This window comes from Sus scrofa, chromosome 6 (genome assembly GCF_054392235.1).
Source record: "Sus scrofa isolate SSC_HxYL_T2T_F1_AM1 chromosome 6, Sscrofa_HxYL_maternal_Yorkshire_Landrace_v2.0, whole genome shotgun sequence".
Lineage (NCBI taxonomy): Eukaryota > Metazoa > Chordata > Mammalia > Artiodactyla > Suidae > Sus > Sus scrofa.
This window is the reverse complement of record NC_139388.1, coordinates 50,981,650-51,009,327: the sequence shown is the minus strand read 5'-3', so window position 1 is coordinate 51,009,327 and position 27,678 is coordinate 50,981,650. Positions and strand designations below refer to the sequence as shown.

Below are 27,678 nucleotides of genomic sequence, written 5' to 3'. Positions count from 1 at the left end.
TAGTTACCAGTTAAATTATGCAGTTATTTGAGTGTTTATTTGCTATCAATCTCCTCCCACTAGATGGTGAATGCCAGGAAGTCAGAATAATGGCAATGATATTAATACATTTAACAACGGCTCATGTTTATTAAACACCTACAGTGTTTCGAAGCATTATCTCGCTGACACCTTACACGGCTCTATGAGGTCAATACTATTACCATCCCATTTTACAGGCGGGGAAGCCACGTCAGTCCTGTCCACAGGCCAGGCACTCGGTAAAGGGTTAGATGTCTGGGTTACATTTTTGATAATCCCTTCCCCTTATCCTACTGGGGACAGAAGTCCAGACCCACAGAACATATTGTCACACTCTGGAGTGAAAGCCTCTGATGCCGAGGGTCCCTTCTGGTTCGAATCCCTCCCAACCCAAGAAGACATTATCTGAGCGTATTTTTACTGTGCAGCCACTGTGTGTCAGGTGTGGCCTAAGCGCTAAAGACACGTCAACAGACAAAACGCATGGGGCCGCGGGTTCATACCAGGGAGATGGACGCCAAGCCCTGCTGTTCTTCAGCAGGAAGATCGGTGGGGGGTGGGGGTGGGGGACAAACACGCAGGCAGAGCACCGGGCTGTGGGGCTGCTCGGTGCAATACCGCTGTGGTGGATCCACATCTCGTGGGTCGCAGCCATGGCATGTAGAACACAAACCATGAACCCGGACTAGAAACTGTGGACTTGAGTTAATAACGAGGCATCCATCAGTACTGGCTCATCAATTGCAAAAAAAAAAAAAAAGTGCTGTATTAATACGAGTGTAAATAAATGGGTAAACTGCAGCGGGGAGTCGGGGAGCTTGTGGGAACTTCCTGTTTGGGGCCAATTTTCTGGACACCTTTTATTTATTTTGGCCACACCTATGGCATGTATAAGTTTCAGGCCAGGGATCAAACCCATGCCACAGCAGTGACCCCAGCCGCAGCTATAACAATGGCTGATCCGGAACTGCTATGCCACCAAGGAACTCCCTGTGCACCTTTTAAAACTGCTCTTAAAAAAAAAAAAAAAAAAAAAGGCAAAGCCCTGTTTCTCCTGAATCCACTCCAGCAGCTCTATCCTTGATTCTTCCACCACCTTTACCTTCGTACAAATCTCTGCTCTGCTGGTCCTCAGCTCACCGCCTTCACTATTCGCTTGGTGTTCAGGGCAAAACCTTGGTGTCCTCCTCCACCCTCCCCTGCGCTCACCCCCACACTCAGTCCATTCATAGTTACTACTGGCTCCATCTTCAAATCACCCTGCTTCACCTCCCACCCCTGTGGCCTGCACCGTGAACCACAGCAGGCGCGCTCCCTCTCTGATTTCCTGGCTCCCACCCCTGCTCCCACACACAGCCAGAGGGACTCTGCTACCTTGAGTCAGAACGCATCCCTCCTCTGCTCAGCACCCTCCCACTGTACCTTCAGGGAAAAGCCTCCGTCCCTGGAAGGCCTCCGAGTCCCTCTCTGACCTCATCTCCATCTTTTTCTTCCAGCTGCCGAGCTGGGTGTGTAATGGCATCTCGTCGTGGTGGTTACCATCTGCATTTCCATGATAATGATTACGGAGGCTGTGGTGTGCGCTTCAAGTAATAACAACAACAATACATGGCTGCCATATACACAGCATCTATTATGTGCCAGGCACCACGCTAAGCGTTTTACACACACAGCTGTACGATCCCTTTCCAAACCTTAGGCCAGATGTGTTTCAGAATTCTGGATGATTTGGATTTTCGAAAAGCCTCGGAGAACATATACCCAGCAGGGTCTGGGGCAGCCGCCATCACATCGATATTTCTGTGGTGACGATAATCCGTCCATTTGGATAATATGCCACCTGGGATCGTGGGTCTACATCGAATCCCTGAATCCCCATGACCGACCGCTGCACGAGGGAGGAAGAGCTACCATCGCTCATCTATAGATGGGGAAGCTGAGGCACGGGAAGGTTAAGGTAGGGGTGGAAGGCTGGGATTCCAGCTCAGTACTGCCCTCCGTTCAGTGCTTAGGGTAGCGAGAGGAAATGAATCCATACCAAACGAATGAATGAGAATTAGCCGGGGAAGTCAGAGAACTCAGGCTTTCTAACTAGTTATTGCTCATGGCAAGAAGGTCAAACACCACTGAGCTAACTCTATGTGTTCAACCTAATTAATTTATTTTGAATACAAGATCTACCAAAATGTGCCTCCCACCCCTGGCCAAGGATCCTCTGAAATAAGAGTTGTGTTTCAGAGTTTACATACTATTTTATTTTGAACAAAGTACTGCTTGGGGAAGCAATACGAGCATCTAAAGATTTAAGGGTTGCTAGTTGCAGCAAACAATAAAAACGGAGGCATATACTATAACAGACTCAGGAACTGTCCCCGAGAGCCTGACGTCATAATTCCAAGTGTCATCAGCCACTTCGAGGGTCCTCTAAAGCTAAAAAAGCAAGACAGGGACAAATACTTGTAAGCGACATTCCTTTCAGTTAAACAACATACGTGATGTAAAAGTCTTCCTGTCTATGGGGCGGGGGGCACATTTAAAAGAGAATCTGAAACCTGAAACGAAGGCTGTGTCAAGTGACACAGAAAACTATCTTGAGGCAAAGTGCTGCTGTGTGGGATGAAATTGAATTTTCCTAAACTGTCATTTATTATTCATATTGGAATCATTAGTCTGATTGACTCAAAACTGACTGCTTATGTAACCACTTTTAGATGTGCACATTTTTTCCTTTATTCATTTTCAGTAACTGTCTTTAAAAAAAAAAAAAAAAAAAAAAGCTTTTTTTTTTTTTTTTCCCTTAATGTTACTGGCCACACTTTAGGGATCACCGACACACAACTAAAAGGGGAATTATATTTAAAAAAAAAAAGAAAGAAAGAAAGAAAGAAAAACTGACTACTTGGGATATGGTTTCCAGCAACAACTTAATACACGGATTTAAGAAGCGCCCCACCGCAGGCACTTCAGATGGAGGTGGAGATGATGTGTTCTGGAAATACGCGTAGATGGCTCAAGGGGCTCTAATGAGGAGGAGGAGGCCTGTGAAGAGCGTGAGGTACACTGTTTTTAGGACGTGAGAAGGTCTAAGCAGCCTTCTGTATGTTTGTTTGTTTTACCTTTTAGGGCTGCACCCTCAGCATATGGAGGTTCCCAGGCTAGGGGTCCAATCAGAGCTACAGCTGCCGGCCTCCACCACAGCCACAACAATGCTGGATCCTTAACCCACTGACAGAGGCCAGGGATTGAACCCCCAACCCCATGGTTCCCAGTCGGATTCGTTTCCGCTGCGCCATGACGAGAACTCCTAAGCAGCATTCTGAATCCAGCATTTCTGATAACCATGGGCCCCGAAATTAATACACTAAAAAATATATATAGACAGCTGATTATGGCATCAATAACCCTAAACATTTCAAAAAGACCCCAAAACTTTAAAAAAATCTTCTCTTTGGAGAGATGGGAATCATCTTGTTTTGGGACACATATGGTATTTTCTTTAGTACAAGTATTTTTTAAAAATCTGGAAGGAATATGCCAGGTTTGAAAAAGTGATTATATTGGCAGAGTCTGGGTCCTTTGATTTCTTTTGGGTTTGTGACAACAAGCAAGTATTACTCTGATAAGCAGACAAGTAAACAATACAGCTTTATAATGTGAAGAGCTCACTCAAGGACACAATAAAGTCATAGTCCTCGCCTTCGGTCACACCCTGGAAACATCTGGGGAGCTTAAAAAAAAAAACAAAAAAACAAAAAGCCCATCCCACGCCTGGTCCTACCCTTGGTGATTCTAGTGAAATGTTCCGGGGCGGGGCCCCAGCCTTGGGGTTTCTTAAAGCTCCCCGTGTGACTCCAATGAGAATCATTTTCAAATGTTTCTGCAGAACATGTTACTAAGCGCCTTTTCGAAAATAAAAAGGTTCCACAGTCAAAGAAGCAAGTTTCTTTCGGGCAAGATTTCTCAGAGCCTGTAATGTGCAAGAGCCTGTAATGTGCAAACGTGCGCCATGACTTACACAGTGCAAGGTGGACACGTGTGTGTGTGTGTGTGTGTGTGTGTGTGAGAGAGAGAGAGAGAGAGAGAAAGAGTGCTCACCACCCCTTCTTTCCAACAGCCATGCTGTTAGCAAGCCCCTCCGCTCCGCCCCACAGCCCACCCTCTCCTCGCCCCCACACCCCTGACTTCAGGTCCTGATCTCAGTCTCTCCCGTCTGGACTGTGGCAACAGCCTCCAGCCTGCTCTCCCACTGGCCCTACGATCCACTGCCCAGACAGGTGAGCTAGCAGAGTTCCTTGGGGCACACAGAGTTTGAAAGAGCTTCAGCCCTGAGACTGCCTGCAGTGTCCCAAATGCCACCCCGAGATCATCTTAAGGCGAGGCTGCATCATGGACAGCCCAGCAGCGGAGGAGCAAACCCAGGTTCTCCACGCTGTGTGGAGCCACAGAGTCACCGGCTCGGAAGGCGGCCCCAAGAACCCTTGGACTTGGAGTTGGGGAGCCCACATGCGCCCTGACAGTTTAAGCTGGCACCAAAGGGGTTTCCTGTTACATGTAGCCCAAAGCAGCCAAACTAAATGCTAATATTAAATCACCCTATTTCATTGGCCAGAAGCTTTTTTCACCAGCTTTATTTGTTTATTTTTCTTGTTTCTGGTCATCTCCCCTTCCAGGCTGCCCCTCCACAACGGCAGGGGCATCTGTCCATCTTGTTCATGGCTATGTCCCTCGGTCCTGAAACACCACCTGCAGGCGGGGGCAGGGGGAAACAACTCGCATCTGCTGAAAGAATCACTGAGCTCACTGAATTCTTTCAATAGCTCCAAAAGGTAGGTGCTGATAAATACCCAACTCCTCCCCCTGGCCATGCAGGCCCTGCAAGTTCTGCCCCCACTTTCCTTGCCTCGCTTACGATCCTGCAGTTATGCTGGCCGCCTCCCAGCTCCTTCCCAGAGTCAAGCTCCTTCCCACGTCCAGAACTCCACAGATGCTGTTCCCTCCACTGGGAAGGCTCCTCCTGTTCCATTAAGGTCCACACAGCCTCCAGGCCTCTCCTCAAATGGCAGTCCTTATGAGAGACGTCTCCTGACCTCGCCAAACGTATCAGGTGCCCCATGGGTGTGCTCTCAGGGCGCCTCTATCAGGGCACTTCGTCCAGAGGTAATGATATGGCTGCTGCTGTGATTATTTACCAAGGTTCTGTTTCCGCCACTGAACCATGAGATCCAGGAAGGCAGGGACTCCTTCGTATTTCCAGAGTCCCTTTAGAAGACCTGGTACACAGTAGGTGCTTAATAAATACCACACCTGCCTGTTGTGGCCAGGATATTTACTGCTCAATGAATACCCATGAGTGCCCACATTCCGGCTCCCTACGGTTAGCTAGGCAGAGCCACCAGCTATTTCTGGCTGTGAGCAGAGGTGAACCCACTCTGGCCTTGGCATCTAAGCAGTGCTCTGTGTCCCTCTAGTTTCCTTGTCCTGCCATGGTGACCCTGGAGGCTGTGCGTTCCACTTCTGATGCTTCAACACAGGGGAGCGCCCTGTCATTCTGGGTCTCTGAGGTTCAAGGTAAAGCTCCCACCCGACCTGACGTGTGTCATGACTAAGAAATCGACATTGGTTGTGTCCAGCCTCTAGGATCTCAGGGTTGATTTGTTACTGCAGCAGAACCTTGCCTATCACTGGCGTTCACTATGAATGAATGAAGGCAGCTACAGGCAGAGAAAGCTGATTACAGACTGGGAGGTGAGGGGCAAGATGGCAGCCTTCAGCTGTCAGTACTGAACTCAGTGAAGGGATGGGGTAGAAGAGAGGGACACGGTACAACGACCCCCAAGGAACCACCACTTTCAATGCCTGGTGAGGCAGATGAAAGGACCCCAAAGCCCTCAGTCCTTTCTGACAGAGCCTGCCTCAGAGCCCCCATCAAACAGCTCCGTAGGGATCATGGCCACGTCTCAGCCCCTAGGGATGGGAGGTGGCTGCTCAGAAGCCAGCAACACCCTGGAAAACGCTATTAGTTAGAGGAAGCTGAAACAGCAGGGCTGCATGAAGGGCCTGGGCTAATTCGGGCTGACAACCTTCCCTCGGAATCACCCACTGGGGCTCTGCCCTCCCGGCTCCATCCCAGAGAATAAATCACACTGTCAGGTCTAATTTGGGACTCGGTTGATGGGTTGAGCAGAGCATCCATGCGTTCTGGCCACTGAGGTCAAGGGCAGCCCCCACGCTAGAGGCCAGGGCTGAAGCGTCTGTGGAATAGATGGAAAGGGGACCGGGAGACCGAAAGCCATGTGTTTCCAATACACACCAAAGAAACTTCTGTCTTCTATGAAATTTCTGGCCCAGGCCTCAGCTGTATGAGCCCTGTTTCCAAAGCACGGTCCAGCTATATGCAGACACCATGCTAGCTTAGGGCTGGGCGTGAGACAAACACTCACATTTGGTGAATAAATAATCATAACAGCAGCACGAATGCTTATTACCCTACAGGCTGATGACCAAGCTGCCTAACCTCTGACATGCAGGAAAGGCTGATGAATGCAAGCGGCCAGCGTCACCGCCACCACCATCTCATCTATTATGCGACTACTTTGTGCCAGGATCTAAGTACTTAAGATTCGCAATCACCTTTTAATTCTCAAAACAACCTTAGGAGAAAAGAAAAGCTCCCAGAATCGGGCTCTCCACTTGAGCCCCGTCAGTGATCAAGCAGAGACTAGAACCCAGGTCAGCTGGTCTCTGGAGCCTGTGCTCTTGGCCACGGTGTCAGCCCATTTGGATTGATTTCGCCTCCTTCAGAGCTGCCCTGAAGCCCCAAGTTGGTGCTGGGTGTCTTCTCAGAGCTCCCACAGCCCCGTGGCTCTCGGCTTAGGACTCTCATCACTCTGTGTTGTTTGCCTACAGAGCCTTCCCCAGATACGCTCTACACATGAGGGTATCTCTGCTTAGCACCCAAATGGCCATGTTTGCCAGACGCGAACACGGCTGGAAAACCAGTCCAAACCCTGCATTCTGCAGAGGATGGGAGTGGAGGCCAAGCAGGGAGAGCTGTGCGAAAGAGCTTCACTGACGAAGCGGGGGTGGGGGGGGGCTGCTCTTTGATGAATCAAGACCCACGGCTGCTTCTGGGAGATCCCCCGACCCCGAGGCTCGCCTGGCCACCTCCTCTGGGCTCCCAACAGCCCCTGTGCCTGCCCTGCAGCACCCTGACACCCTGGGCTGTCACTATCAGCCCGAGGCGGCCCCGCCCACACCACGAGGCGGCCCCGCCCACACCACGACAATGCAGGGATGGGCGTGGAGGAGGTGCATGCTGAATCCACCAGCAGAAGCCCAAGACCGGAAAGCACATTCTGAGGAGGAGCACCCGTTGCAAGTTCATTTCCAAAAGGAGGCCCAGAGGGGACCGGCCGTCTGCAAGACACAAAGGGCTCCCGGGAGGAAGGTGGGTGGCTGGTGCCGCTCACCAGGACCGGGCCAGAACCAGTGAGAGTTACACAGAGCAGATAGGATTCGCCAGAAAGCTTTATAATGGTCAAAACTTCCCCAGAGCAAAATACGCTGTCCCGCTCCTCCCTTTCTAGAAGAATTTAAACTGAGGTCAGCTGCTTAGCAGTCTGGGACCCCAGAACCTCTTTTGAGGCAACAAGGTAGCGGCCAAGAGGGAGGATCTGGAGACACTGCGAAGGTTCTCGCCCTGGCTCCTCCACGTGGTAAAGGGCTTCACCACTCTGCGCCTCAGTTTCCAAGTCATTACTGTGGGGAGATCACAGCAGAGCCATCACAGGGTGGGTGGAAGGACCAGATGAGATCATGCAGGCAGAGTGCTTACAGCAGGGCTGCTGGCACGGAGTCAGCACTGCTTAATGTTAATTATTTTTGTTTTTCTTCCCCTGGAGAGCCAGACGCTGTTGGCTGGCTACCCAACTGACACTCTCAATCCCCCTTCTCTCGGGCTTCCTCTTTAGGAGAGGCTGAAAAGCTAAATGAAATCTCTCACCTTCCTTACAGCTGTGCCCCATTTCTGGCCAATGAGATATAAGTGGAATCTTCTTGGGGCGGGGAGGATTCTGGGAGTGCTAAGGTGGTTCAGAACCGAAAAGAACATGCTGCTGGAATGGACCCTCCCCCCTCTGTGTTCTGGCTGGAGCTGCAGCAGCAACCTTGCCACCACGAGGGAAAGGCCAAGGGAATCAAGAAGGCTCCAGCCCAGATGTCACTCAGCCTCTGGACTAACCCTGGCAGCCAGGTACCTCAGGGTTCTTTGTTACAGGACAGAAATCAATCCTGATTTGTTTAAGCTGCTGTGAAGCTGGGCTTTCTGTTCCTGCAGGCAAAAGCAGTCCTGGCTGATACGCCCACGGTCCACAAGTGGCTCAGGGCACACGGCCATGGTAATCGTTTGCCAGCCTCAGTTCAGTTCCCTAGCCGAGGACCCAGACCCAGAGGACAAAGGGTGGAAGGCCAAGGACAGGACGGCATTTACCAAACCCCGGTAGCTGTGCGTGGCCCTTCCTCTTCAGCCGTGTCGATGTCCCATCTGTACAATTATTTACTTAATAGTTCTTTTACATTAACTCACTTTTCAACTTGAATACATCAGGAGTTCCCTTTGTTGCTCAGTTGTAGCATCCATGAGGTTGTGGGTTCGATCCCTGGCCTTGCTCAGTGGGTTAAGGATCTGGTGTTGCTGTGGCTGTGGTGTAAGCTGGCAGCTGCAGTTCTGATTCGAACCGTAGCCTGGGAATTTCCATATGCCGCAGCTGGGGCCCTTAAAGTAAATTTAAGAAAAATAGAAAAATAAACTTGAATACATAGCTATGTATTTAAAACAGAATCTACATTACCACCAAAATGAAGAACTGGTATCTTTTGCCACAAAGGTAACTTAATGAATAAGCATAATGAAAACGAACAAAAGATATTCATCCCCGGACCTCAAAAAGTCAGTGGATGTAGCATCATTTGGGTTCAATAGACGAGCAAGAATTCCTTTTTTTTCCCCCCGGTCCTCTTTTGGGGAAAAAATATCAGAAGATCTGGCAACAAAGCCTTTGGCATTTCCACAGGACAACAAGGGCCAGAGCTGGGCAGGGCTGCCCCTCAGAGAGGGAACACGTTGTCGCGTTTGCCACTGTTCCCCAAACCCTGTTCGAAAGTGAGAGAATTCCTCTAGATCTTCCGGCTGGCAGTGGAAGAACGAGGTCAGGGACCTGCTGTGTTCCTTCCCTCCGGGGCCTCCTCAGCGAGGCCGTCCTGGATCACCAGGTCTAAAGCCACCCCTGTTGCTCCCAGTTTAAGTCCCCTCCCCGCTCTGCTCATCCCTGTAGTGCTTACCCCACATTCGCCTGTTTATCTATTTACGTGCTATCCTCCAGCAGAATGTGACCCCCCCCCCCCGGCTTTTTTTTGGCCGCACCTGCCACATGTGGGAGTCCCAGGGATCAAACTCATGCCACAGTGGTGACACCGCTGCCAAGCCACTGCAGTGGCAGCACCGGATCCTTAACCAGCAGCGGCACAAGAGAACTCCTGTTTTGTTCATTCCTGAATCCCCAGTGCCTGGAACATAACAGTAGGTGCTCAAACGCTCATTTGTGGAGTGAAGGAAAGAAACCAAGGCATGTTCTCCTGCTATCCAGGCCCGAAGGGGCTGGGAGGACAATGCTGGTCCTCCTGCAGTTTGAGAGGCAGTACTAGGAATTCACTCAGAAACTGGAAGCTTCTACCACATAAAAAAGGGACGTGCAAGATTAAAACAAGTATCTATGAGGCCACACAGGTATGTTAACAATGAAATAACTGAAATAAATGAGGGAGAAGGGACAGGTCCTCCCTTACAGAACTAATTATGTGGACAGTTAATAAATGTGAAAGAAGTGAAGGACATACAAAAATCCCTATTAGGGAAATGCCACAGTGATACCTGTGGCAGGCAAGCTTCCCCCTCTCGGCGTGAGCCGAAGTTAGTGGGAGCAAGAAGAAAGAAGTACTCCAGGAGAGCGCGCCAAGGAGAAAGAAGTACCGTCTCAAGCACCTCCTCCAGGAGAGCGTGCCAAGGCGCATCCCTTAGTGGAAATCTGGCCCCTGAAGACTGTCCTACCAACAAGTTCCAGGTACCCAGGCAGAGCCTGAGGCCAAGCATATGAAGAAACCCAACAAAGAGCCAAGGAAGGTGGTACTGTCTAGATTCACTCCATTCACAAACTTGACCGCCTGGTCCCTGCAACTCAGCCACCACCGCTATGCATCCAGAGTACGGCCACCAGCATCTTCTGTGCTCCCACTTTCCTCACCACTGGGGTCTCTTGACACTTCAAAGATCAGAAAGTGCCCCCTCTAGAGCCCAAGGCTCTGGCTCTATCCTACCAACAAAGGTTGCACCCCGCTACCACTTGGAGTGCCCCACACCCTGAGGTCCCCTCCACTGCTTGGTTGAGGCTCACTAGCAAAACCCCCAGAAACGTAATTATAACGTATTCAAAATCTTTCCATCACAGGTAAGTACTTACCGTGCGCACATGTTTTAATCACGTGTCACCACTCACACCCTATCTCTAGCCTACAGACAGAAAGCACATCCTCACGGGGGGCAATGGGGCCACTCTGTATCTTAACTGTGGTGGCAGCTACACAACAGCATGCGTTTGCCTAAACTCAAAAAACCGTATGCCAAAGAGTGAATTTCACCCTGTGTGAATTTTAAAAACGGAAATTAAAAAAAACTTAAACAAAGAGTGTGATGCGCAGATGGAGGCTATGACCAAAGATCTTCAAGATACACGACCCCTGGGGACAGTGGGGATCACTGTAGAAGAGCCAAAGAGCAGGGCTTCTTTCTTCTCCACGTAGCCAATTAAATAAGGAGTGCGTACGCGGATAAGGAGGGTCATTCATGGACAGGAGGAAAGGAAGGTCTGGCAGAACCCGCACCCAACTACCGACCGCAATTACCTCGGAGGGACGATGTCAGACTGTGGCTGCTGGGACAGCGAAGGAGACTTCCGTCTTTCCCTTGACACGCTTTCAAATCTTTTTTTTTCTTTTCAAGAATAAAGAGGCTTAGGAGTTCCCGTTGTGGTGCAGGGGAAAAGAATCCAATTAGGAACCATGAGGCTGCAGGCCTCGCTCAGTGGGTTAAGGATCCGGCGTTGCCTGAGCTGTGGTGTAGGTTGCAGACGCAGCTCGGATCCCGCGTTGCTGTGGCTCTGGCGTAGGCCAGCAGCTGTAGCTCCGATTCGACCCCAGCCTGGGAACCTCCATGTGCCGCAGGTATGGCCCAAAAAAGCAAAAATAATAACAATGATAATAATAATAATAACAATAAAGAGGCTTATGTGTCTGAGTTATAAAACTTGGACAAACAAAATCAAACGAACCTCCGCACTCACCCTTAGTAGGTTCTGGACACTAGTGCTCCTTGAGGGTCCTCTGAGAGCCAAGGTCAAAGACGGTGCATCTGCGGAGAGGAAAAGAAACAAGGTCACGTCTTTGGCCAGCTGGAGCCTCCCTGCCGTGGCATCCATCTGTCACTCACAGATTCACTCCCTCAACAAATCTGTATCGAATGGCTGCTGTGTGCCAGGCACCGAGGGCACACCAGTGACCAAGACAATGTTGCTGTCCTTCAGGGAGCAGACATTCCAACAAACACGACCCGAAGCCAGGGAGCGGGCACGCCCTGATGGAGACTGAGGGTGAGGCGAGCGACGGGGCTGCTATTCACAGAGTGGTCAGAGGAGGCCCGAGGAAAGGACAGAGACCTGAACACAGAAGGCGACCAACTGTGTGATTATCTGGGAAGGAGCCCTCCAGGCCATGGGAACAGCTAGTGCACGGGACCTGAGGCAGGAGGGGTGGGGGTGGGGGCCTCAGGAGCGCAGGAGGCCCCGCGCCCCGGCAGGTGCGCGAGGGAGATGGGGCAGGGCGGTGACAGGGCAGGTGGGGGGCCATTTCCTTCAGACGAGTGTGAGCAGAGGAGCCGCAGGAAAAAAGCGCTTGTCCTGACTTGTAATTCTGTATCATTAATTTATGTTTTTGACTATTTAGTATGGTTGTTCATATCTGAATGGATATTTCATGGGTGAGCGAATGTCTCCAGGCCGAGAAGCCACTGTCTATACCATTCACCATCACACTGTGGTTTAGGCCAGGCACCGCCTGAGCCAGGGAGATGAGATCTGAGAGGACAGCCCAGAACCTTCCTATAGAGAATGGTCGTTAAATAATGACTCTTACTCTCTATGGGCCAGGCTCTGTCCTAACACAATGTGCCGACTCATTTCATTCTCCCGATGACCCGAAGAAATAGATAACATTATTACGTCCATGTTACAGATGAGCAAACTAAGGCACAGAGTGGGTAAAGAACCCATGAGCTGAGGCTGCCCAGCCAATCAAAAGGCGAGATGAACCCAGGCAGCCTGGCTCCAGAGCCTGCTCCCAACCATTTGGCCAGCCCATGTGGTCATGATGGCCAATGAAGAGAGAGGCTAACTGCAGGCTGGCAGCGCCACTCCCTGCCCTGCTCCAAAGCTGCCAGGCCCACGTGCCACCTACACACCAAGGCTCAAAGAGCAGCCAGCGCCTCTAGGGAACCTCCCAGGGAGGAAACCAAGCAAGCAGCTGATCCACTTTCCAGAGTCCAGGAATCAGGACAGCTTCTGCCCCAAGGGTTCTGGAGAAGCTAAAAGGGGTTCTTAGTTCCTAACCTTTCTCAAGCCAGGGACCCCAGTGTGGACTCCTTGTCAGAATCATGAGTTTAAAGGTACAAAACACAATACACAAGATTACAACGGAAATCAATTACATTCAGATATCAAAATATCTGTAAAACAAAACCTAATCTGAGATTTGGTAATATTTGTGCTTCTTTGTGAATGCTTTAGATTATGAGATCTTGGTGGTGCCAGTAACTATAGTCATTTAGAACTAGATGAGTGTAAATGATATTTTGCAATATCTGCAACAACTGTGATGTGATATGGAAATATTTCTGATTTCTAGTGGCAACAGAGCCACAAGGGTTGCTAACACAACTGTGGTTTGTGGCCTCTGTTCAGAAAGAATGGAAATGCCAAACTTCTCTTAGATGGCAGAGAAAATAAAGATGTGATTTTTTTCCCCCAGCCAACTTCATGATGCTCTAAATCTCATCCAAGGACCCTTCAAGGGTCCAAAGACCTGACATTAAGAATCCCTAAGCTCGCCCTGAAATGAGGTAAAGGTGGGGAATGTGCCCAGGGAAGATAGCAACTGGGGGATATGGGGCAGATTCAGATAATTTTGGAGGTCTCATTGTGCCTAGCAGGTTAAGAACGGGACTAGTATCCATGAGGATGGGGGTTTGATCCCTGGCCTTGCTCAGTGGGTTAAGGATCCGGCACTGCCACAAGCTCTGGTGTGGCTTGAGGATGCAGCTCGGATCTGACGTTGCTGTGCCTATGCCGTAAGCTGGCAGCTGTAGCTCTGATTTGACTCCTAGCCTAGGAATTTCCACATGAGCATGGCCCTTAAAAACAACAACAACAACAATAAAATGATCCTTGTGAATTTCGTTTGGGAAGGGGTGCCAAGTACTGGCAGTTTGGGCCCATCCTGCACCATTTCCCTTTCTGGGTCAACCCCCTGAACCTCACCTTTATACTCAGCCCGTGGAATTCTTGTGGGAATGACCCCACCCATGGGTTGATAGGGAAGGAAACGTGTCATAAAACCTAGGTTTGGCCAATAAAGCCAAATCCTCCTGACCCCTGGCCTCAAAGACGGCTTTGGGTGGCCCCAGTTCCAAAGCCAGGCAATGAGGTCCAATAAACACCAGTTAAAGGACATGTGCTGGGATTATGGGGAAATCCCTGGGGCTGCTAAGCTGGTTGGATAGAAATGTGGAGCTTACTCAGAGACTACCTGACAATGAAATGAACAAAGGGTTGCAAAGCCAGGAGGTGGAAGAAAACAGCATCCTAGGATCCTCATGTGAGGCCCTGGATCCAGCCACACCTGAAGCCACTACACACAGAATGTCCCAGGCTGTGAGTTCAAACATTTCCTTTTATACTTAGGCAGGCTGATTTCTGTTTGTTCACACAACCAAATGAATGACACTCAACACAGAAGGGTTCAAGAAGTGAGTGCAGGAGTTCCCGTTGTGGCTCAGTGGTTAACGAATCCAACTAGGAACATGAAGTTGCGGGTTTGATTCCTGGCCTTGCTCAGTGGGTTAAGGATCCGGCGTTGCCGTGAGCTGTGGTGTAGTTTGCAGACGCGGCTGGGATCCCGTGTTGCTGTGGTTCTGGCATAGGCCAGTGGCTACAGCTCCAATTAGACCCCTAGCCTGGGAACCTCCATATGCCGCGGGAGCAGCCCTAGAAAAGGCAAAAAGACAAAAAAAAAAAAAAAAAGAAGTGAGTGCAGCTGATAATTCCCATAGCTTACTACCAAGCTACTCGGGGAAGCACAAAATAAAATTAGAAACAGATACTATATATGGAATCAGCACATACAGAAAAACAGACACTTTTTTAAAACTCAGAAATAGCCTCTCGGGTAGCTGCTATCCCTAAAGCTGATCATAAAACCCTAACAATTTTGATTTTCAAGATACTCAGCAGTGCAGGAAGGAACCAGCAGTACCCAGAACATATTTCTTTATCACCACAGTTCCCATTAAAAAAATTCCTGTGATGATCAGGAAGCCCCTGCAATGTAAATAAAGCTCCTGTGAAATTGTACTCAATGCATTTTAAACTGCATCAGATATTGCTTTTCTGCCACTCTCGCTCCCCCACCTCTTCTTTCTCTAGCGTGGCGTACATGGCTTTCTTTAAAGGCACATCAGCGGTGACATGCAGGGCTGTGTCTCTCTGAGCTGGGATCTACTTCCTGCCAAGTGGAGGAAACCAGGATGTTCATCAGTCTGGAGCCCGTGACACACGGGCCATGGCAGAGAGAAAGATGTTGAGTGAGGGGTTGTGGAAATGGCAGCAAAGGCAGACTAGAGGACCAGGAATTCAGCCAGGACCCCAGACATTCCAGAGCCCCCCTGGGAAGGGAGGAAGCCCCTGGAGTTGCCTCAGCAATCCCAGGGCCCACCAGAGCACCAGCCCTGGCCAATCTGTCATACAGGTTAGTCTCGGAGCTGCACACCTTGCTCCCCAGGTTTTACACCAAGAAACAGAGGCTTAGATCAGAGAACCTGTGGGTGAGGGGGTATCCTGGCCTGACTCCTAGCCTGATGGTTCCTCCCCTCGGCCACAGTGATTGGCTCTGGGAGAGACACGTGATTTTAAGCAAGGCCAATCAGAGTTAGCCCTGGAAATGTGGCTGGATTACTGGGAAAGGCATGTGATGTAAGGCCGGGCCTGCTGAAGGCTTCTTTGCCATCTGGGGACACCTAAGAATAAAGTCAGAGATGAGAGAAGCAGAATCCAGAAGTGAAGGGCGGATTCCTGAAAAGAATACCTGAGTGCAGGCTCCAGACAGGCCAGCTCTGGATTTTCGGGTCCCGAGGCCATTAACTTCCCTTTGCAGTTTAAGCCAGTGTGAGTTGGGAAGATACTGTCATTTACATCAGAAATACCTGACTGACAGAACTGGCAGGGAACTCAGAAATCAACACAGTGCTCCTTCATGTACAAGTGAACATAATCTTTCTAAGAAGCTGACAAAACAAAACTACGTCATATCTCTTCAGGAAACACACACACACACAACTATTTCAAGGATGTCAAAGACTTCTGAAGCCTCTGTCCACAGGCACTGGGTGAAGAACTCCTCAATTTAGTCTGATCTGCCCACTTGATGGATAAGAAAAGTGAGGTCCAGAACACTGAGATGACTTGCTCGGGCCCCAGGGCCAGTTGGAGGCAGAGCCAGGCCTCCCTAGAGCCCCAGGAGGTTTCAGGTGAATACCCCTGAATGTGGTCCTTGGGGAGACTGCAAAGAGTGAAAGGGGGCAGCGGGTGAGGCTCCAGGCCTCCACACCCCCATTTACCCACAGCCGCTCCACTTTTTTCTCATTTTTTGTTTGTTTTTCTTTTTAGGGCCGCACCTGAGGCATATGGAAGTTCCCTGGGTGGGTGTCGAATTGGAGCTGCAGCTGCTGTCTGTGACCTACACCACAGCTCACAGCAACACCAGATCCTTAACTCACTAAGCGGGGCCAGGGATCGAACCCGCATCCTCAAGGATACTAGTCAGGTTCATAACCCACTGAGCCACAATGCGAACTCCACTTTTTTCTGTTTTTTAAAATGGGCTTTCAGGGAAGTGTCTGACAAAAGTTCCATTACTCCAAGATCAACATCCTGCAAACCAATCTCTTATATCACATTTCCAAGTATTTACATGCTAACAACCTGGGTTTTGATCCTCACAGAAATCCTGTGAAGTCGGCACTACCCGCAAGGCGCCACCCAGGCGAGGTGCTTGGGCAGGGCCAGCCGGCCAGCCAGGGCGCTGCTCCAGACCCAGGGCAGCCTGTGCACCGGGGCCTCTCTGTTCCTGCGCTTCTCCCCTCGTATTCCCACGTCCACTCAAGGAAAACAGCCATCCACTCGCACCTCTCCACGAAGACCGAGGAAGGAAGGAGTGACTGATCTGCTCAGAACCCGTGACTGTTGCTGGCACCCGCTTTTCCAGGGGTAGGATCCATAGCCCCAAAGGCTGGGGCCAGGCCGACCCGCTCTTTTTCCTTCCTGTGCCGAGATGGTGGCTTCTCCTCTGCCCCCTGTCTGGCAACAGCACACTGGGCACCTGCCCTCTAAGGGGGCCTGGCCATATACATCCTCCTGACCAAGGGGTGATGGGGGCAGCCAGCTGTGGAAGCGGCTGTTTTACGTGTTGAGATTTGAGGTGAAGGGGAGCCCAGTCCACCGGGGCCTCCTGCTACAAAGCTGCATTCTCCTTTCCAGACTTCACCGGCGCTTCACACGGGGGCGTCAGGCACCTACTCACCTACTAATAAAGTGGTTCAATCATCCCTCATTTAGAGAAGATTCCCATTATAGCCATTCCCATCCTGTCTTTGAAACAGTGACTGAGGAAAATCTCCATTCGTTTAACTGCCTCTACCCAGCTGCCAACAAAGGAAAGGTGCTTTGCGAAGAAAGGACCTTGCCTTGGGAAAATCGAGCCCTCAACTGCTATACTGTACGACAGCCACTGGGATCATCTGGTAATTAATCCCGTTTTCTCCTACAACCTACGTTCTATTAATAACATACACTAACGATTCAGCACCGGGTCTTTCACGGTGGACTCATGACTGAGGCTGGATGGCTGCCTTCAAGGGTGTCGCGCCCTCATCCTCTGTCCTCCCCTCGGCCCTACTCCCCCAGGAAGATGAGCGTCACGGTATTAGACTCAGAACACGAGCTCTGAGGACGTCACGGGGCCGGGGGCCTGATGGCCATCCTGGCTCCATCCCAGCCCAAGTAACTCCGAGGTGCAGAGGCACACGGCAGGCCTCTGCCGAAACCGCTCAGGGTGAGCAGCAATGTGTGACCATGTCATGCACGGCAGATTGGCCAAAATGTCAGAGTCTGTCACCACCAAGTGCACTGAAGTTGGGGAATAAGGGGAGGTCCCTGTAGGTGGCAGCGTACCCTCGAAGGCACATTCTGAGAGAGCAGCCTGGCAGTTACTCGTAAAGAGAAAGAGAACTGACCTTAGAGACGTGCCTCATTTCCCTGCCTGGTTCCCAGACCCGTGTGGCCCTGCAAATTCTCATTCTGGCTTGAAGCATGGGGTTTGTTTTTTTTGTTTTTGTTTTTGTGTTTTTGCTATTTCTTGGGCATACAGAGGTTCCCAGGCTAGGGGTCGAATTGGAGCTGTAGCTGCCGGCCTACACCAGAGCCACAGCAACGCGGGATCTGAGCCGTGTCTGCAACTTACACCATAGCTCACGGCAATGCCGGATCCTTAACCCACTGAGCAAGGGGAGGGACCGAACCCGCAACTTCATGGTTCCCAGTCGGATTCGTAAATCACTGTGCCACGACGGGAACTGCGTGGGGTTTTTGCTTTGACTATGCCACACGCCAGGTGCTGTTTTCAAGTTAATGATCAAGTCCTTTGACCGTCAAAACAACCCTGTGAAGTCGGGTCTACTGGTATCCCCATTTTTAACAGACCAGAAAACGAACGCACAGAGAGGCAGCCTGCCCAAGATCACGCAGCCAAGAAGGATGTGAACCCAGGGGGTCTGGCTCCAGAACTACCAACAGTACCACTTTCCAAACACAGAGGTAAGAGCAAAGGCTCAGCTATGAACCCAATCTCATTCCACAATCAGACATCGTTTTCAGATGGATCCAAGCTGGATGCAAACGGGAAATACATACAAGAGCGTCCAGAAGATAACATAGGAGCATAGCTTCATGTTGGGGTGAGCGAATTCAGGGACTCTGGGAAAGTGTTTGTTTTCCTCACAAAAGAGTCAGACTCAGAGTTCCTGTCGTGGCGCAGTGGTTAACGAATCCAACTAGGAACCATGAGGTTGCGGGTTCGGTCCCTGCCCTTGCTCAGTGGGTTAACGATCCGGCATTGCCGTGAGCTGTGGTGTAGGTTGCAGACACAGCTCAGATTCCGCGTTGCTGTGGCTCTGGCGTAGGCCAGTGGCTACAGCTCTGATTCAACCCCTAGCCTGGGAACCTCCATGTGCCGCGGGAGTGGCCCTAGAAATGGCAAAAAGACAAAAAAAAAAAAAAAAAAAAAAAAAAAAAAAGAGTCAGACTCAAAAAACCAGCAGTCCTCTGCCCCTTCGCCAGCCCACCTTCTCCCAGATTGGAGTGTGGATGTGACACCTGGCTTTCAGAGGGGCCCTCCTGTCCCCAGAACACTACCCTGAATCAACCGGCTGAAGCCTCGGGGTGCCCCAGGCCCTGGGGAAGGTGGGACGGCAGCCAGTTTGTGGCCATGGGTGGGCAAGAGAGTCAGCGCAACACTGGCATGGACTCTACCAAGCCCCTGAGCCACATGGCCTCCCCTCCAGATGCTATAAGACACAAACAACCTCTGATGGGCTGAAGCGACAATGCCACCTATGTAGTCTGATACTTGCAGCCGAAGGCGTTCCTAACTGAAACACCTGCCTTGGCCAGGCTGCAGCAGCCGCATGCTGTGCCGTCAGCCTGGAGAGTTTGCAAACAGCCACTAACAGGGGCCTGAACGTGCCTCAAAAAGATTCAACTAAGAGGTAAACTTTGGGAATCCACAATTTCCAAGCCTGGCTGATCAGAGGTATCCAGAAAGATGATGTGGTGCCTGAATTGGGAAGAGCCTTCTTTCTCCCCACAGACCTCTACGAGCCGTCGGGGAGACCATGGTTTTAAAGGCCCGGCCCAGCCCACTGATGCAACTGCCCCGCGGTCTGCGGGCCACGGGCTCCCAGGCTGGGGAAATCCTGCAGAGCTTGTGGATCCTTTTTTCCTCCTGTCACCAGGCATTTGCTGGATGTGCCAAGAGTTAAGCCCCTTCCTGCACTTCTCTACAAACAGCTTGTCAGTGTGGTTTCGACTGCCGAGTGCTTTTCCACAAAGCACTCTCTAGACCTCAGCTCATCAGACGGGAGACAGAACACTGGCCAATCTACCAAAATAGGTCAGGCTTTATTTTTAATCCTCTTATTCATTATATATATTGAAAGGGAAGAATGAAAAAAAAAAAAACGTTATTCACAGCAAGAATGTCTAGGTTATTTCATCTCTCTGTGTCTCAGTTTCCTCACCTGTAACACAGAGATGAGGATGAAGCAAATTACTCCATGAAAAGTGTTTAGAGCAGCACTTACCACGTGGTAAGGAGTCAATAAAGGGGAGCTGCCATTATTCTTATTGCAGGTGACACGGTTAGTTCTTTGGATTGAAGGCCTTTGAAAGGCTTCAAAAATCTCACCCTCTGGTCACCCAGACAGAGAAAGGCACTGCTCTGATTCTAGTCAAGGAGGGAAGGAAGGAGACTAGAAGGTCTAGGCCAAGGGGCAGAGGCTGGCTGCCAGGGCTTGGGGTTCCGGAGCAGGAAACGGACCTGCTGGTGCTGGCGCCCACCCAGCAGCCATTCTCCCCTTTCTTCTCAGACGACATCTCCCAGCTGCCCCTGCAGCTAGGAGGGGTCAACCAGATGTCAGCAGAGGCAGCCGCAGGGCTCCTCACCAGGAACAAAGAGCTGGACTACACTTCTGTGCCCCACGTGATTCCCACCTGGACTACAGATCACTGGCTTGCCTCCAGCAGTCACAGTGGGCCACCTGAAGGATGAAAGCTTTGGGCTAGGGATGCTTAAGCAGAGAGAGAAGGCTCTTACTTTACCTGAAGGCTTGGAGCTGCCTCCCCAGCCCCAGACTGCAGATCTCAGGACATTTTACTCACAAGAGAAACCACGTTCTGCTGAGTTTACACCATTGCTATTTCTGGTGTCTGCCACTGGCAGCCACACACACTGTCAAATGATACTGTGGTCTTAGCCAGCGAATGAATGACCAATGAGACAGCGTTCTACACCAGCCATCCTTCTGCGACCTGCTCTTTAAAACATTCTCGTGCTTTAGGACCCTTGCTCTCTTCTCAACAGCAGGTAGAAAGCTAGATACAGAATTGCCCAGAGAACAGGGTTATAATCATGTTGCCTTAGGAGGAGGTAAAATGAGAACGAGATGAGCCATCCTGAGTCATTCATCCAGCAAAGAGTAAGCACTACCCTACACGGGAGCACTGTGAGGCGTCGGGTGCCGGACCAAACAAAGGCAGAGATGGTCCTTACAAGCTTACCGCCCAGAACAGGGGCAGGAAGACAGACAGGTAAACATATATACAAGTACAAATGGTGAGAAGTACCAAGTAGGAAACCTGAGTGAGTTTCAGCACAGAACTAAAGAGAAAGGAGAAGAAAGCCACGTGAAGAATGGGAGTAAGAATATCCCAGAATGTCCATCAAGTGAAGAATGGCTAAACAACACACAGCACATCCATACAATGGAGTATCATTCAGCTCTAAAAAGAATGACATACTGGAGTTCCCGCTGTGGCAGAACGGGATGGAGGGTGTCTGCAGTGCCGGGATGCAGGTTTCATCCCTGCCGAGCACAGTGGGTTAAAGGATTTGGTGTTCCTGCAGCTGTGCCATAGGTGGCAACTGCAGCTCAGATTTGATCCCTGGCCGGGGAACTCCATCCATATACCCCGGGGTGGCCAGAAGAGAAAAAAAAAAAAAAAAAGAATGAAGCATCGATTCATGTACACCATGGATGACATGATGCGAGTGAAAGAAGCCAGTCACAGAAGACCACATACTATATGATTCCATTTACAGGAACTGTCCAGAATGGACCAATCCAGGGAGACGGAAAGGAGATTAGTGGCTGCTAGAGGCTGGGAGGAGGGGGACACAGAAGGAGAGTAACTGCTGACGGGCACAGGGTGTCTTTTTGGGCTGATGAAAATGTACTAGAATTAGACACTGGTAATGGCTACACAGCCTTACGAACGCACTAAAAACCACTGAATAGAACACTTTAAAAGGGTGAATTTTATGGTATGTGACTTATATCTCAATTAAGCCACTCGAAGGGCTGCCCAGATTGAATTACTGGATTGGTAATAAAGTCTCTAACGAAAGTTTAAAAAAAAAAAAAAAAAGGATATTCCAGGAGATGGCGGAGGATGGAGGGAGCTGTTAAAGAGGCTCCCAGGAGGCCTGCAGGCCTAGCTCGCTGGCGGGTGTGGGGTGGGGGGTGCCAGGAGGCATTTGGGGAAGCTCCGGGGCTGCGTGGTCCACCGGTAGCCGTATGCTCCGCATTCTAAGCATGACAGACAGGAGGAGCATGGTGTGTTCTGACTGACATTTTGGAAAGACCCCCTGACTGTTGCATACAGACTGCTGGGGCTGAAAAGAAGCAGGGAGCACAGAGAAGTGACGGCTGTGACACCCGAGGAGAGATGGAGGTGGCTGGGAGCAGGCTGAGGGCGGTGCACTGGAAAGGAGGCGGCTGGTGAAGGTCTGCTTCAGGCCAAGGACGGACGGGCTGACGGGCCAGGCGTGGGGGGCCAGGCAGAAAAGGCAGGCGCGAGAGTGCCCTGCATACCGTCTCTTGATTTTGCCAAAGTGGTTCGCCGTCAGATTCAAACTGTGCACAGCACAGTAAGAACAGATCACCAGATGCCTGCTGTATGAATTTAATGAATGAATAGTCACTGCCTATTTTTTTTGTAGGGCATATTTTTGTCTGCACAGTAAAGATATGAATTCTTTCTCTCTCCATGTCCATGTGCACAAGCACACCCACACCCACCCACACACTCACCACACACCCACCCACACCATCCTTACCTGTATCTGTCTCTCTCCCATCCACTGGCAGAGAGTAGTCCACTAGACACCACTCAACTACCCAAACCAGAGACCTGAGGATACTCTGTTATAAATATTTACCAACCCTAAGCGAGATAAAGCCTCAGAGTCAGTAACAACCAGGTCCCTCCTTCTCCAACGGGGTCAGAGGAGGAGCCAGTGAAGGACCAGCAGGAGAGGAAACAGAGGAAGAGACAGGAAGTGCACTCTTTCTCTTAGGTGGTGGCAGAGGCGAAGGGACACAGTTGGGTGTGGGGAGAAAGCGTGGTGACTGGGGTCTAGTCGAGGGGGGAGCCTCGACTTGAGAACAGCCACTGCCCCAGCAGGAGACAAGTTATGACCCAAAGGGGTCATGAGTCCCCACCGGCAACCACATCCCTACCAAGGGGTGCGGGGAGGGGGAAGGGAGGGAGGCCCTCACAGAGAACAAGGCCAGGGCCACCGTCCACCACGTCCAGCAACAGGGCTCATCTGTTTAAGGGGAGGGGGTGAGAGGCAGCCCACAGGGGAGGTTGTGGGGTAGGCTGGGGTGGACGCGAGGTAAGGGGTTGCCTGGCTGTCTGCCCTGTGATGCTTCCTGGGTCACAGCCAGGGACCTCATGCCTCAACTTCAGTGTTTCTGGAATTCCTCCACGTCGGTCTCAGCACGAGAAGGCTTTCGGAGGCGCTGCATGCTTCACACGGCTGACCAAACTCGGTGCTTATTTCATTCTACCGAATGCCTGGGAAGTAGGTCAAACTGCCTGTCGTGGTCAGTTAGAAGTGACTTCTCACCATGGCCCACATTAGCCTCTCCTAGTGCCAGGCTCTCCAGGGGAGCACTACCCACACCCGTGCCAGGGGCTCTCCCAAGGGGGCCTCTATGATCCACCCATGTGTGGAGTTGGTTTTGACAAACAGGATACCGCGAAGTCTCCCGGACAGAGTAAGAAGGCTAAGTAAGAAGGCTGCGGATGCGGAGGAAAAATGGCACAATACCCACCCCTCAAACACCACAGAGGCATGGACCTTTGTTGCTTGATTACACATGAAAAGGATCAGATCATACCTAATTCTCAGAATCTCGCTTTCCCTTAACTGCACACAGAAATGCCTCCAAACCAACGTGCAGCACTCAGGCCCAATCTTTTTTTTCCCCCTTTTTAGGCTGCTCCATGGCACATGGAATTCCTAGGCCTGAGATCAGATACAAGCCACAGCTGTGACCCACGCTGCAGCTGAAGCAACACCGGATCCTTTAACCCACTGTGCAGAGGCAGGGACTGAACCTATGTCCCGGCGCTGCAAAGACTCTGTGTACCCACTCCTTAGCACCTGATACTCCATAGTGTGGAGATGCCCTATTTTATTCAACCATTGCCTGAAAAACGGGCATTCACTTTGTTTCCAGGGTTTGGTTTTGCTTCTGCCACTGCAAACAATGAGCGATAAACAACAGTTTGTCCTGGAGCCATCTCTTCTGTAAGACAGATTCTCAGGTGTGGTATTTTTGCATCAAAAACTATTTATGAAGGATTATGTAGTTACATTACAGAATGGCTTCTGAGATCAAAGCAGAGACCTGTATGTGTCATATGTGCTTGTTTTTGTATTGAGTATCTCTGGAAGAACACAGCTGAAATGGGTGTCCTCACGGGGGGGAACGGGTTGACAATGGACAGGGGAGGCAACTGGATTTTCAATGTACTTTTCTGGGTCTCATCTGAATGCTTTATCACGTGCATGTCCTGCTCATTCAAAAATAAATAAGATTTCTTTTTTCAGCTGTCTTTTAAAAAGGCTGCAGTGATTCACATGCCCTCCAGTGAGCCGGGAGAATACTTAGCTGAACTCATTAATGCCCTGTCTTGTCTCCTTCAAGGCTGCCCCCCACCCCCCTTTTTGACCTCATACAAGCTCAAATGTCAAATCACACCTGCTACGACATCCACAGTTCCTGCAATTCTACAGCCCTTGGGCAGGCAAGAGAGCAAACTCCCAGAGATGCTATATTTGAAAAGTCAGCCTGGACGGCACCTCCTGGCAGCACGAGAGAAACCCAAGCCAGGGTGGGAGCCAGGCCTTCAGGGACCTGAGGGCACCAGCGGCAGCGAGACAAGCAGGGAGCTCTTCTCCCGTGCCTGTGGGTCACACACTTTTACACTCCTGCTGGCTGAGCAGCCCAGGTCCCCCAAATGCCCAAAGCCTCTGAGAAAGGGCGAGGGAGGCCTGCAGCAGCCACTGCTGCCCAGGGCACATGTGTTCTCGAGAACAAGGCCGGGATGAAAAACACAGAAGGATCGAGCCCAGACAAGAGGCCTTCTCGTTCACCTCCCGCAGGCCTCACCAGCCCCAGCTTTTAAATCCCACTGTGACATGACAGGACGACACAGCTGACCCCAGCACTGACACCTAGGGCCCCAAGCCCAGCAGCAACCCCACCATAACATGCCCGCTGCGGTAAAGCTGGTCAGAGCTCTGGACCAGCCTGCAGTGGGAGGGGCCCGGAGGGACCAGATGAGAAGCAACTCAGGACAAGGGGGGGACGGAAGTGTGGAAAACATCTCCAGGAGCGGCAGCAAGTCCACATGATGCAGGGGCTGGATTCAGGTCCCGTGCTACCTACCGTTCTGCAGGCCACACTCGGGCCCAAGTCCGCTAAGTGCACAGGAGACCCAGCCTTAGCTCAAGTGCTTCCCTCAACCTGGAATGCCCTTGCCCTTGACGGAGGAGTGTGCATTTGGGTGTTGGCTGGAGCGGCCTCTGTAAGAAGGGAAAGTGGGAGACAGTCTGAGTCTCCAGCAGCAGGGACAGGCCAACAAATTGTGATGCAGACACACAATGGAATCCCTTCTGTCTCTCCTTCCCTCATCCCCTGTGGCAAGTCTATTAGCGAGTGCAGCTGCCGGGGCCTGCAAAATATAAGCTACACCCGTCTCCTTTCCCTCCTTCCCAGGCCAAGCCGTCAGCACCACCGTTCAGCTGGACCACCCGTCACATCCCCTGTTGGTCTCCCTGAGTCCATTCTTGTCTTCCTAGATTCTACTCTCTACACATAGCCAAAGGGATCGAATCACACAGGGATGATCCCATCAGGTGACTTCCTGCTTGAAATTCTTCAACACCTCCAGGTCATCTCCTTCCACTTTACTCCTCACTCAAATGCTCCGACCACAGGGACCTTTTTTTCCCTGTCAAGCCTATTGCTACCCCCGGGCCTCTGCATATTTGGCCTTGCTATCCTCCAGACCTGCCGGCTAGGGCTCCCTGAGACTTACGCAGTAGTGAGTAGGCCTGAAACCTAACTACCGGCAATGGCATGGACACCGCACACATGCAGTGCTGAACAGAAAGGCCAGACACAAAGGAGCATCTACCAAAAGAACGACTGCATTTACATAAAGTTCAAAGTCAGAGGTGAGACATCGAGAGCATGGTTTTACTTGGAAGGGAAAGTGACTAGGAGAGGGTAGGAAAGGGACTTCTGGGGCTTAGAAATATTTTTTTAGAGCTGGTTACATGAATGTGTGTTGTTTGCTAAAGTTCTTCTAGCGACACATTTAATAAGCGCCCCTGTCTTTTTCTGGATGTATATGATAGTTTAATAAAAAGTTTAAAGAATTAGGAGTTCCTGTTGTGGCCCAGTGGGTTAAGTACCCAACACAGTATCTATGAGGGGTGAGTGTGATCTCTGGCCTCAATCGCTGGGCTAAGGATCTGGCATTGCTGCAGGATTCAAACTCTAGCCTGGGAACTTCCATATGCTGCAGGTGCAGCAGTAAAAAGAAGGAAAAAAAAGGAAAAAAATTTTAAAGAATTAAAACATTTTGGCTGCCCGTAATCTTTCCTACGACTTGGGAATTTCCCATTTATGATCCTTTGTGGGAGGCCAGGCCAACCTTTTGTGGTAAAATATTACAAAGGCTGGGAACTGGCTCTCATAGCCTCCCTTGAAGCTAGGCCACAGGCGCGGGATCTGGGCGCTGGTCAGCAGATGCACCCTTCCTCCAGGGCTTAAATCTGCCTGCAGAACCAGAGCTTACTCACCTTGGCGTCTGGAACTCAGAGCTGCGGCCTGGTACGTGGGAGGGTCTCACTGAGGCTTGATGAACAAAACCAACCCCCCTCTGTGTTTTCTCCCCCGGCACCATAAAGACAGGGTCAGATCATTCTGCACTCGACAGCCCATTCATTCTTTCAAGAAATGTTTACTGAGTGTCTATCTGGTGCCAGGTCCTCTTCTAGGCAACAGGGATTCAGGTGAACAGGACACTGGAGCTGATGATTCTAGTGGGGAAGCAGAACAGTAAACAAAATCCTAAAAGATATAACATATGAGATAAGCATTACAGAGAAAAACAGAGAAGGGAGATGGGGACCTCCCTGAGAAGACAAGGTACGAGCAAAGGCTTAAAGGACTTTTAAGGGAGGTGAGAGAGTGAACCGCGTGGGTATGAGAGGAGAGTCTTCCTTGCAGCAGGAAGAGCCAGTGCAAGGGTCCTGAGGCAGGCACATACCTCGGTGTCTATGGAGCACTGAGGCGGCCCCAGGTGAGGAGCAGGGCAAGTGAGGAGAGGAAGAGGAGGAGATGAAGTCGCAGGTGAAGGGGGCAGACTGTGTGGGGCCTGGCTGGGGATGGTGAGGACTTTGGCTTTAATCTGGGTAACAGGGAGCCATGGGAGGTTCTTAAGCAGAGGAGGGACAGACCTGATTGGGTGATAACGGGGTTCCTCTGGCTGCTATCGAGCACTCTCCCCTGTCCAAGATGGAAACCAATTTTGAAGAGAAATAGAGTTTGGTCATTTGCATGGTAAATGCCTGTGAGAAATAAAGCAGAAGGCTTTCCGCCCACGTCCTCCAACCCACTGAGGCCTCATGCTGGCCAGCGGGCTTTGCGACATGATGAACAGTCCACAGTACATGGAGGGAAAGCTGATCCTCCTCCACTGGCCACTGGAAGAATCCCAACAGCAGATGGGGAAGCAGTAAGGCCACGTGGCCGGGAGAATGCCTTCTTGGTGCTCATCTCGAGCCAGAATCAAATCCCAGTTCTGCTCCTTAGCAGCTGTGTGACCCACAACCTTTCTGAATCCAAGATTCCTTATCAGTCAGGGGCGGGGGTTAATTTCTACCCTTGACCAGGCCTGTAGGGAGGGTTAAATGAGGTAAGGGGATCAAGTGACTGGCAAAATGCCTGGCACAATGCAAGCCCTAAAAGATGTCAGCAAAAAAAAAATTTTTTTTTTTTTTTTGCCTTTTGTTGGGCTGCTTCCGCAGCATATGGAAGTTCCCAGGCTAGGGATCTAATCGGACGGAGCTTTTGCTGCCGGC

At 50.8% G+C, this 27,678-nt stretch overlaps 2 protein-coding genes across 10 annotated transcripts in view; both read right to left on the bottom strand.

The window, feature by feature from the left end:
* Positions 1-27,678, bottom strand: part of NFKBIB (NFKB inhibitor beta) — a 1,076,695-nt gene that overhangs the window by 704,472 nt on the left and 344,545 nt on the right. The window lies entirely within an intron of this gene.
* The window catches only part of SIPA1L3 (signal induced proliferation associated 1 like 3), a 231,434-nt gene that overhangs the window by 132,268 nt on the left and 71,488 nt on the right, over positions 1-27,678 (bottom strand). For 8 of the 9 annotated variants that reach the window (XM_084960460.1, XM_084960459.1, XM_084960464.1 and 5 more), the window contains one exon: positions 11,415-11,482. The gene's annotated coding sequence lies outside the window, so the exon portion shown is untranslated. Of the gene's footprint in view, positions 1-11,402; positions 11,483-27,678 lie in introns of all 9 variants that reach the window. The other variant, XM_084960462.1, reaches the window with a different exon arrangement.